The sequence below is a fragment of the Ahaetulla prasina genome, chromosome 4 (assembly GCF_028640845.1).
Source record: "Ahaetulla prasina isolate Xishuangbanna chromosome 4, ASM2864084v1, whole genome shotgun sequence".
Lineage (NCBI taxonomy): Eukaryota > Metazoa > Chordata > Lepidosauria > Squamata > Colubridae > Ahaetulla > Ahaetulla prasina.
This window is the reverse complement of record NC_080542.1, coordinates 44,313,728-44,325,856: the sequence shown is the minus strand read 5'-3', so window position 1 is coordinate 44,325,856 and position 12,129 is coordinate 44,313,728. Positions and strand designations below refer to the sequence as shown.

Below are 12,129 nucleotides of genomic sequence, written 5' to 3'. Positions count from 1 at the left end.
AGGAATAGGAGTTCCTGCTTGGGTCTCAAACTGTCAGACTTTTGGTCAGCGAGCTCAGCATTTTAACCACACATATACTGGACTACAATTTTCAAAACATTGTCATCAAAGAATATTTAGAGGGTACCTGCTTGGACTGACTCAGTGCAAAGCTTCTTCTCTCCATTGCCCACAAGATATGTTCTATATTTAATTTTCTTAAGTTCTATACTCAACTCCAAATTTTCATTTATATACATGCAAACATTTCCAAACTTGCTCTTTTACAAAGCACTTGTGGAGGAGGAGAGAATGTATTTATATAAGAATAATCAGGCTGTTTTGAAATATGGAAGATGATCCTTTACTCTCTTCGTTCATGTTGCGTGCAAATGTACAGCAAAGCTGAAAATAACTCTTAACCATTATGAAGCAACCACACGATCGTTCTGCCTTTGAAGTGATTTTGTACTATAGGCCTCCGGCACCTTCTCCCTCTGGTCTTTTGCACTAACAGGACACCACTTGCCTTTCTAGAATGCAGGCAGAAGCACTAGAAAACTGTGTGTTTAACCACTGAATGTTAATTGCATGCAAGCTTAGGTAGCCAAAGGATTTCTGTAGGCCAGGCTTTAACACAAGAAGAATAAAGTGGCATCCAGAAGGCCCTACATGAAGAAGGTTGGTAAATAGCATGGAAAAGAGGTGTGTTCTTCAACTCAGCTAGCTGGAAACTACCTTGGTCAGTGTTTCTTTTAGGCTAGAATGTTTTGGAAGATTGTGGGGGACAAACTACAAACATGGGTGAGTTTTACCCTAATAGAATCATGAATAAAGCCCATTCCCTGTCCTCTCTCACATTTTACTGTTTTTTTAATCATTGAGGTTACAAAAATGCAAAAAGAAATGCAATTTTCTATGTTTCCCTGTCTCTCCCTCTCTCTTCCCCAGATTTTTTGTGTGTGGATTCAGTATTGGCCTCAAATATATGGAGGAGAAACACGTAACTATTAGATTTCTAAGACAAATTAACAGATGAAGGACTTCCCAACATGGAAATATATAGATATAGAATTTGCATCATTGAATTTCTGGGGAATGTAAGTTTAAGAATGGAAAGGAATAATGTACAAAGCATTTTAGCTGTCATTACTTCTCTTTGCTGTGGGTTATAAGTTATTGCATCAACATACTTTAATCTTTCATGTTAAAAGGTCTTCTGGCATACATATTCTTTTGGAAAGTGTTGGAAAGTGTTTTCCAAAGGAAGTCATGGAAAGAAAGGCTCAAGTGTTGGTGCAAAGCCAAAGCATTCTGAGATGGCTTCCGGATTCTCCTGCTTAGCTGCACCTCAATGATACTACCAACCATCAGTCAGTGGCCAGTTCTGTCCTTTTCTCATTTAGCTGGAATTAGACAGTTCCATATACCTTTTTAGTCTGCCTCTGTGCATAATGCATGAACTGTGGCATCTTGCTTCTTGTCTGCCATAGTACTAAAGAATAGAACTTTCTGCACACAAAAATGGTATTCTCTGTGTTAATTCCCCTTGTTTTCAAGCTTTATGATTACTTAGACTTTTTTTTTACTTAGACCAATTAAAAGTAACCAGTAGCCTAGAACATTGTTGTGTGGAATATAGCTGTATCCAGATTTCTGTGATACATGAAATAAAATTCTCTAATTTTAGTAAATTATGCAAATTAAGCTGCACATATATTGTTTTTTAAATTATTCTTTATTGTTCAGCTAGATGTGACAAGTTTGGGAGAATACTGTTATCCTGTCTAATGATTGCTAAAAAAATTAATTCAACCCACTCTGGCTTCAACAATGTTTGCAGTTTTTGAGTGCATCTTTCAATTCCTAGGTATTAAAGGTGAAGGTGTCCCCTGTTCAGTCATACAGGGGTGGTACTCATCTCCATTTCTTAACCCAAGGAGCTTCCATGGGTCATGTGGCCAGCCTGACTACATGCTGAGGCACACAGAACATTGTTATCTTCCTACTGAAGTGGTACCTATTTATCTACTCGCCTTTGCATGCTTTTGAACTGCCAGCTGGGCAGGAATCGGGGCAAGGACAGGAGCTTACCCCGTCACGTGGTGCTTGGGTCTTGAACCTGGACTGTCAGCTTTCTAGCTGACAAGCTCAGAGTTTTAAACCATGGAGCCATAGCCCCTACTCCTAGGGAATAGAAACTTACAAAACAAAAACTGTCAATTTACAAACCTTTGAATTCTGCAACCAGAGTAATATACATGTAACTTTAGGTGGTCCTCAATTTATGACCACAATTGAACCCAAAATTTCTATTGCTACGCAGGACATTTGCTAAGTGAATTTTGCTCCCATTTTATAACCCTTCTTGCCATAGCTGTTAAGTGAATACAGTTGTTAAATTAACATGGTTGTTAAATGAATGTGGCTTCTCTGTTGACTTTGCTTGTCAAAAGGTGATCACCTGACCTCAGGATGCTGCAACCTTCATAAATATGAGTCAGTTGTCAAGTGTCTGCATTTTGATCATGTGACCATAGAGATGCTGCAACGGTTGTAAGTGTGAAAAATGGTTATAAGTCACTTTTCATATTTGAGTGCTGTTGTAACTTCCAGTGGTCACTAAATGAACTGTTATAAATCGAGGACTATCTGTATACAAAGAATATACATAGTCCTTACATTACAAGGATTTCCACTCATATGTTTTAAGTTGAAAGTTCCAAGTGAGGACTTTGTTATCCCCATTTAAAATAGGAGCAGGCAATTTTTATGTCAGAGTCACATTTGGACTATGGACCATGATGGGTACTCTAAAAAAAGGGGATAACAAACTAGCTATTTATGAAATGTGATCAAATAGCCATTTATCAGAAAGCAATCTAGCCTTCTTAGAATTCTGACAGTCGCATAATTTTTATTCTACCATCTCCTTTTCTGAAATGCAACAGTTTTCATACTGGATTCTTAAGAACTCAAAAGTGCTTAGAAAGTTATTTACAGTGTCCCAAGTGTTCCAATAACTACTTCTCAGCCATTTTGCTGATTCGATTCCTGCAAGATTCAACTGTTAAATGGTATGCAAGGGATCTTTCTCTGTATACACAAAGTGATGATACAGCTAAAGAATTCAGACTTGGAGTAGTGGGGACACCATGCCAAGTTTCAGTAGGTAGGCAAAAATATTTTTAGTGGGATGGGGGGGGGCATCATGGTTCATATGGAGGCTGAAAGACCCAAGTTGTTGTATGTTAAAAATTAAATATGTAAACAGCTGTCAGAACAACATAAAATGAAGACTTAAAAATTCTACATTGTGGTTAAATTTTACAGTTTATAAAAATAATAAGGCATAGATTTAAAACCTTAAAATGAATATATTATTGAATGGTGAGGGAAAGGTGGCTCCTTCCCCAAGAGATGTTCCAATTGGAAAACAATTTGAACTGAAAGTCCATTCTACAATATGCTATAATATTGAAGACGTCATAGACATGAGTAATTTGGGACTCTTGTCCTGGAACCCTTAGAATTCTCATGGGCATGTAAATTTTTGAAAGTAATTATTACTTGATGAATACTTAGTATTTAAAATGGTCCAATATCATCGGCTGTACTAATACATTGAAGTATCATATTTCCGGAACTGAATCATAATTGTATGAGGAGATGAAATTTTAAAGGTCATATGGTTGTACTCATTTATGGCATAAGCCTATTTCATTACTCTCAATTAAGTGTTTTATTTGCATTCTTATTTTAATGTTGCCAAGCATGTGTAATTGAGGATTATATTAAAAGAAAAGGATAAAAAAAAAACTACTCTCCCTCTTTAATGAGGAATAGATATTGGAAAATGACCACTACTGACAAATACTTTCTCACAAGTCAAAAGTTTTTTTGGTCATAAGTTGCCCTGATCAGAACAAATCACAAACAATAGGTTGAAAAATAAGAGATGAAACAATATCCTCACACTAGCAATAATACCATTATTTGCACCTACAGCAAATGCACAAAAAACAAATCATGAATGTAAATGAGTGTAATTTAATAGATTATAGGATCTCTGAGGATAGTTGGTCACAATTCAATCTAGTTATAGATTAACCGGAAAACTTCAGTTACTATCTCTCAGTTTTTCTTCTGCTATATATACAATAAATAATGATCAATCAGTGTTAAAACCTGATAACTCATGCAGCCACATTTTATATATTAGTCTTGCCTTTCTTAATCTGATGACCTCCAGATGTATTGGATTTCAGCTGTATGAATTTCTGCCAGGCAAATTCTAAAATTTTCAGTCAGAATATCTGAGGCATCACAGTGAAGAAAGCTGGTTTAAAATTTAAACTAGTTTAAAGTCAAATCGTATTTGATATCTATAAAGCACTTTTATAACGTACAACATGGATTCATCTACACTACAGTACAATTGTCTTGCTTTCTCCCCCTCCCACTTTGTTGGCTTTTACAACAACAGGATGGCTATATGTTTAACTTTATACTCTCTGTTTGCACAGCTCATTTAACCAGGTCAGTTAAAGACTTTGTGGCTGCACATGTGCAAGTGTGGGAAGCTTGCTTAGTTTCAACTTTGGATTTTCCTTCTTTGGTTAGTTTGAGAGAAGGTGGTTGCATTGTAGTGTGTTGTAAGATGCTATTTAGTCTATTTAGTCAGCTTATGTATAGTAAAAACCCAGAAAGAGTTAATTCAAAAATTAATGTGTGCATACTCGAAACAATATGTTTTGCCTCCTTAAGAAAGAATTGGGTTAACTTTCAGCTCTCTGGTGTCATCCTTCCCTTGCAGGCCCACCCCAGGTAACTGATGGATCTAATGGGAAATTGGCATTTACCCCAAGAATCTTGTGAGCAGATTGTCTGGGGCCTTGGTCACTGGCTGTAATGTGTGGCTGGCTTTCCCCCTATGTGTGCCAGTCTAGAGAGCTCCTTGATTTGCTGAGGAGCACTGGGAGATACAGTAGTGGCCAAAATTGTGGAAACTTTTTGAGAAAAGTGTATTTTTGAGGTTTGATGGCTAATAATACCACTTTTTTTTGGAGTTTCAAGCATATTCATATTCAGCCATTGAACACCCGGTGTTTAGAAGCCGTACGGGTCTGGATGGGGAGAAACAGGCTCAAGCTCAATCCCTCCAAGACGGAGTGGCTGTGGATGCCGGCATCCCGGTACAGTCAGCTGAGTCCACGGCTGACTGTTGGGAGCGAGTCATTGGCCCCGATGGAGAGGGTGCGCAACTTGGGCGTTCTCCTGGATGAACGGCTGTCTTTTGAAGACCACCTGACGGCCGTCTCCAGGAGAGCTTTCCACCAGGTTCGCCTGGTGCGCCAGTTGCGCCCCTTTCTAGACCGGGATGCCTTGTGCACAGTCACTCACGCCCTCGTGACGTCTCGTCTGGATTACTGCAATGCTCTCTACATGGGGCTCCCCTTGAGGGGCATCCGGAGGCTTCAGTTAGTCAGAATGCGGCTGCGCTGGTGATAGAGGAGCCCTCGTGGCTCCCGTGTCACCCCTATCCTCCGCAGACTGCACTGGCTACCTGTGGCCTTCCGGGTGCGCTTCAAGGTTTTGGTGACCATCTTCAAAGCGCTCCATGGCATAGGGCCGGGCTACTTACGGGACCGCCTACTGCTACCGAATACCTCTCACCGACCGTGCGCTCTCACAGAGGGACTCCTCAGGGTGCCGTCAGCGAGACAGTGTCGTCTGGCGACACCCAGGGGAAGGGCCTTCTCTGTGGGGGCTCCCGCCCTCTGGAACGAACTCCCCCCAGGACTTCGTCAACTTCCGGACCTCCGAACCTTCCGTCGCGAGCTTAAAACACATTTATTCATCTGCGCAGGACTGGATTAGTTTTTAAATTTGTTGGTTTTAATGGGTTTTTATCATTTATTCTAAATTTTTAATCTAGGCCAATTGAATAAGTCTTTTAATTGTATTTTAATAGTATTTATATTGTAATATTATTGTTTATTTTATCTGGCTGTGAACCGCCCTGAGTCCTTCGGGAGAAGGGCGGTATAAAAATTTAAATAATAAATAAATAAATAATAAATAAATAAATATTCCACTGGGAATAGCCTAGATCTTAACCCAATTGAAAATCTATGGAGTCGACCAGTGGTGAAATCCAATCCAATCCAATTTTTTTTACTACCGGTTCTGTGGGTGTGGCTTGGTAGGCATGGTGTGGCTTGGTGGGCGTGGCTTGGTGGGCGTGGCAGGAGAAGGATACTGCAAAGTCTCCATTCCTACCCCACTCCAGGAGAAGGATACTGCAAAATCTCCATTTCCACCCCACTCTGGGGCCAGTCAGAGGTGGTATTCGCCAGTTCTCTGAACTACTCTAAATTTCCACTACCAGTTCTCCGAACTGCTCAAAATTTCCGCTACCGGTCCTCCAGAACCTGTCAGAACTTGCTGGATTTCACCCCTGGAGCCGACTAAAGAAACTTGTTAGTCAGAAGCAACCCAACAATAAAACCCAGTTAATAGAAGCAATCATTCAATCTTGGTTTCACATTGAAACCAACGTTCCGTCAGTGGCATTAGTTTTGGTTCTGTCAGTTGCAGAACTAAAAGACTTGGTTCATTCCATGGGAAGATGTTGTAAACCCGAAATTATCTTTTCATTGATATATAATTTTTTGGTAGTACTCCCCCCCAAAAAAAATTGTTTTAGAAAATACACTTTTCCCAAAGGGTTTCCACAATTTGGGCTACTACTGTAAATTACTAAAGTAGATACCTGGAGTACCATTGGAGGAAGACTTGGAGTGAGTCTACACAACATAATAAGAATTTATATTAGGAATTACTTTGTGGCAGTAAGGTAGCAAAATATCAATATTTTTCTGCCTTTGTTGCATCTGCTGATAGTTATTCAGCAGTCCTATTTAGGGTGACTGATAGGGACGGGCCATGGGATAATCTGCAGGACTGTTGTAAGGAACAAGATGTTTGGCAGGTAAAGTTGCTTAGTTCTGGTCAGAGTTGGAATTTGGAGCAGATTTAACTTAGTGATTCCTGAGGAAATGGAAAAAGTTCTTCGCATTTTTAGTTTGCCCATCTATTTCTTAGATCCAGGCCCCTCCTTGGTTATGTAGGCAGGTAATTTGTGGCTGGATCCATGCTATGAAGTCAGCCTCTTTGAGGGAAGTGATGTTGCCTCCAGACTGGAAAGATGTGCTGGTATGTTCCTTTCTCAAGAGGCTGTTTTTCGACTTCCAAAAGTTTGTCCCATCTCTAACATTTCTTTCTAGGCAAGTTGTTGGAAAGGTGGTCAGACTACAGCTGTTAAGGAATAATCTGGAAGAAACAGATTATTTGGATCCATTTCAGTCACGCTTCAGGCTGTGATTCAGTGTGGAGACAATTTCAATTGCATTTGTCAGTGATTTGTGTCAGAGCCAAGATGGAGGCAATGCATCCACCCTTTTGCTCTTTTACCCCTCAGCAGCTTTTATTACCATCATCTATGCAGTCTTCTGAATCTGCTTTGGGGCACTGTTTATCCTGGTTCTCTTCCTTCCTTCTATGCAAGTTCCAGTTAGTAGTTGGTAGGGAGGAGGTCACTTCCTAAACTCTTCCTGTACTGGGTGCCAAAGAGCTTGAAGTTTTCTCCCCTCCTGTTCAACATCTATGTGAAACCACTAGGTGAGCCATCTGTTGGTTAGAGGTTGGATATTATCAGCATTCTGTTTTTTTGACCCTAGGTTGGCTAAGTGTGTCAAATTCCTGTCTCAATACCTGGTGACTGTGTGGGGATGGATGAAATTGTCTTGTGCTCAGTCCTGCAAAGATCAAATGAATTTCCAAGGAGATTCCATCACTTATATGGAATGGGGTTACAATCTAGAGATCTTGTTTGGTTCACATCTCATGCTATAGTCAGACAGGTCTTTGCACTTCATGTAGTTCATCGGTTATGCCCTTTCATAGATTGGGTGGCCCATCAGGCAATCACTTCCTGATCACACCTTAGTCATCTCATGGCTTGACAACTCTAACTAACCCAGAATGCAGGAATGCTAGCAGTGGTGGACATGCTTCAATATACTGACGTGGCACCCATGTTTCATGAACTACACTGGCTACCAGTGTGCTTCTGGGTATGATTCAGTGGGTTCAATATGACTGAGTTATCTGAGGAATCACTTATTTCCCTTGGTATCTGCCTAACTGATGCAAGTTGATAGGAGTATATAATCTAGGTCCTTTCAATTAACAAGTGACATTGTTTGGGACCCAGGAAGTGTGCCTTTTCTATTGCTCCCTGGAGATGGATGCATTCTGATGGTGTTCTGCAGAGTCTTGAGGATTCTATGCTTTTCCCCTTTCCCTCCATCAGAACCTTCTCCAGAGAGTAGCTCTTCACATAATGTGTTCAAAATTGGATAATTTGAGTCTGATCATTTGTGCCTCAAGTGAGGACTATAGCAATACAGGGAATACCACTGTATGGATTAACTACAATTGCTCCTCTATTTTTTTGGGTGTGACAACCTTCCAGTCTCATTGCAGCATTATTCCATTTTTATAACGATTCCAGTCTTCAACTCTTACAATGAAAAAGCAACAATATAAACAAGCTGACAATGTCAAGGAGCTGTAATGTGAGTAAATAAAATTTCTGGAACGTGTGCCGAGAAAAACAAAGTTGTAGTTTTGACAATTTATCAAGAGCATCAGAAGGAACACAAGGCAGGTGCCAACGGACAAACCTCTGTGTTTGCAGAACCCCAGTTATATCCTCAAGAGGAAAACAGTATCTACTCAATTTTCTATGCAAAGTAGAAGATGATTAACAGATTAGTTCTGTGCTACTTCAGTAATAAAAGATGTGCAATTACCAAAACCTTTCCTTTCTAAAGCTCTTGGAGTTTCTACTGCCCTTTTTAATCTACAGCAGGAAGTAGAATTTCCCACTATGACAGGACAGTCTTCACCTAAGATTTAGGAAATGTATTCTTACCAGTTTTTATTCTGGAAATAACTTTTAATGATACATGCAAACTAAAAACCTATAAAAATTAATATATTCATTTTTTTAAAAAGTATTCTGAGCAGGTTTATCACTGCATTATCACTGACCAATGCATTAGCCTATCACTGATTTATGATTTCCAGTTCAACTCTTCAAACCTGAAAACAGAAAAAGTGTTTTTCAGATTAATATCATGCTATCTTCTCATTACAGTATTTTAGTATTAAAGACTTATTGAGGGCAAAAAAGATCTTTGGCTTCGTTGAGCAAATATACATATCAAAGGCACTATAGCATTTATTATTAATTGTATATTGTTATTATTATTCATTGCTTATATTCATTTATTCATAATGTACACATAGTTCTTTAGCAAGTTTGGGCCCAAGCATTTCTTTTATAAATATTGGCAATTTATTCTTGGATCAAGTTTTTATTGCAATCAACCACAAAGAAGCAGAGTTTAACTTGAGCTAAGACTCAGCAAAAAAATTAAACTCTTAAGATACAGTTGATTCTAGGAATTACTTCAATATATGTTGAACAGCCGCCTATAATGTAATACTTTTTGAATTTGATGGTACAACATTATGCTAAGTAATACAATGTGGGAAGATTCTGTAGCTCTGGCCGATTGTGGTTCATTTTTCTTAACTACATCTTAAGAAATAACAAATGTTGCCAACATATCTCAAAATACTGTAAAGTGCTTTGCTTTACCAGGAAAGAACTAAAGCAGAGTATTTCTCCAAATACAAAGGAAGACAGGTACTATGGAGCACATGGAGGCAGCATTGTCTTTTCTTTGCAATTCTTTAAATCACTCTGGCTGAAACCTTTGTGTTCTTACAGTGAGATAATATATATATAAAGTTAAACAAATGTACTATAGGGACACAACAGCTTTCATTCATTGCAACATTACTATTACATAAGTGGTTTTGGCTAGATACCTTGAGGTGTATATATTAATAGTTCAATGTGTTCCTTAAAATGTGGACATTTTAAAAGGGAGAACCACAGTAATAGATGGTTAAACAGGTAGCCTCTGTAGTCCCATCATATGATCAATATACTTCGTATTATGTTTCTTCATCAACCATTAAGTAATTTATCTAAAATAAACATGTTGAAAAAGCAGCGTAATCCATGGAGAAACATGTCTCAAGAATATAGCCAATTCTATTTAATTTCAAAATTCTAACTGGAATGAGAAGGAACATACTATCATCCAAACAATATTTTAACAATATTTTTCTATACTGTATATATTTTATATATTCATAATAAATATATTTTAAAAACTGTATGAGAGGGCTGGTATTTGGTAAAAATTGAGACTTACTCTCTGTGTCCTTATGTTCAGTAGTGGGTATATGCAGGGAAGATGGAATAGTTGAAATAAATTAACTCGTAAATGATCCAACTATACCTTCTTCCTTTATTGACTTCTGAAACACAAGCTAAAGATAAATAAAGATAAACAAGCTACGATAAATAAATTCGTGAATTTTAAGCCTAGACTTCTAATAATCATGTTAGAAGTAAAAGTTGGCACTCTCCTCCTTTTCACATCCCCCCCCTGCAGCTGGGTGCTAATTCCAGAAATGAGGTGTCAGAAGCTGAAATCACACCACAGTGTTATTTTCAGTCTTAGTTTATAGAGTTTAAACGTTGCTTTCTAGTTTTGCCTTCAACCTTCCACAAAAGCAAGTTTCTTGAAACGTGAGGACTACTCACATTCTTATTTTCATTAAAATAAAACAACAGAGGAACCACATGCAAGTGAATAGTCCTGTTTCAGAGTCATTAAATTCTGTAAAAGAGTCAGTATTGTGCAATTTGTCCTGAACTTCAACGAGGAAAATTTATTTTCTTTGCATATTCTGCTGCATAGCACATCTTATTTCTTTCCCTTCCCCCCAAGCTTAGCATGTGGATTAGTCATATTGAAGTTACACCAACATATCTTTCTCCTGGTATTTCAGCTGTTCCTGGCAGGGCCTCAAGTAGTGTGTTCCTAGCCCAATCCCCATCGCTGTCTTAATTTCCTGTATTTTAAATGTGCCGCAAATGTTGCAAGTGTGGAAACCACACAAGCAATGTTTATTGCATGTTTAGTAACCACACTGAGGTTGTTTATTGCATGTTTATTGCATGTTCAATAACCGCAACGAGAATGACTCGGAGGGAAGAATAATCTAACACTCCCCCTTCCTGGTGGCAAACGTCCACTCTGCCTTTTAATACCCTTTATCCCAAACGGTTTGAATTCTGCAAACTCCTCCAAGTTGCCATGGGCAACTGAAAATAATCAATGTGTTCAAAATTTTGAATAGTTTAGGGATCTGCTTTTCAGAGAAACAAGACATACTTGTTTTCAGAATTTTCTTGTCTGTATTTTATAAGATGGGAAGAACTTTGATGTAACACGCTGGCAAAAATTAAGTCAGTGCAATTGGCACAAATGAAGTAGTAACATCCCAATTGGAAAAAGGATATAACCACTCCCTTTTACTCTCTGCTCTCCACCCATCTACCTTTTAGTTGATGTATTATCATTGTCTTATTTTTCATTGTTTATTTTATTGTTCTATTATTTTACTTCTGTTTTGTTTACACTCTCTTCATTTCTTCCTTTTTATTGTTGTAAGATGCCTAGAGTAGGCCCATGGAGAGATAGGTGGCAAATAAATTTAACAATAAATAATATATAGAATCAATGGTGGGCAATGTTGGAGCAGAGTGTCTAAAATTCCACAGATAGTTCTTCACCTATGACAACAATTGGGATTAGAACTTCAGTTGCTATGTAGTGCAGTCATTAAGCAAGTCACCATGTGACCAGACCATTTTTACTATCGTTGTTAACTGAATCATGTGGTTGCTAAGCAAATCTGGCTTCCTCAGTTGGCTTTGCTTATTGACTGGGAAGGTTGCAAATCAAAACCATGTGACTGCAAGACACTGCAGCTAGGCAAATGCATAGTAAATGCTAGCTGACTTGAATCGCAATCCCATGACCACGAGGATGGTGCAACAGTCATAGGTTTGAGGATGGATCATAAATTACTTTTTCCAAGGCTGTTAGGACTTTGAACCATTGTTAAGTGAATGATTGCAAGTGGAGTACCGGT

The 12,129-nt window shown here is 38.5% G+C and overlaps 1 protein-coding gene across 5 annotated transcripts in view; it reads left to right on the top strand.

Moving 5' to 3' along the window:
• THRA (thyroid hormone receptor alpha) overlaps positions 1-12,129 on the top strand; it is a 157,207-nt gene that overhangs the window by 72,329 nt on the left and 72,749 nt on the right. Inside the window, exon 4 of one of the 5 annotated variants that reach the window (XM_058181546.1) lies at positions 931-1,079. The exons of the other annotated variants lie outside the window; for them this stretch is intronic. The gene's annotated coding sequence lies outside the window, so the exon portion shown is untranslated. The remainder of the gene's footprint in view (positions 1-930; positions 1,080-12,129) is intronic. 5 annotated transcript variants of the gene reach the window in all.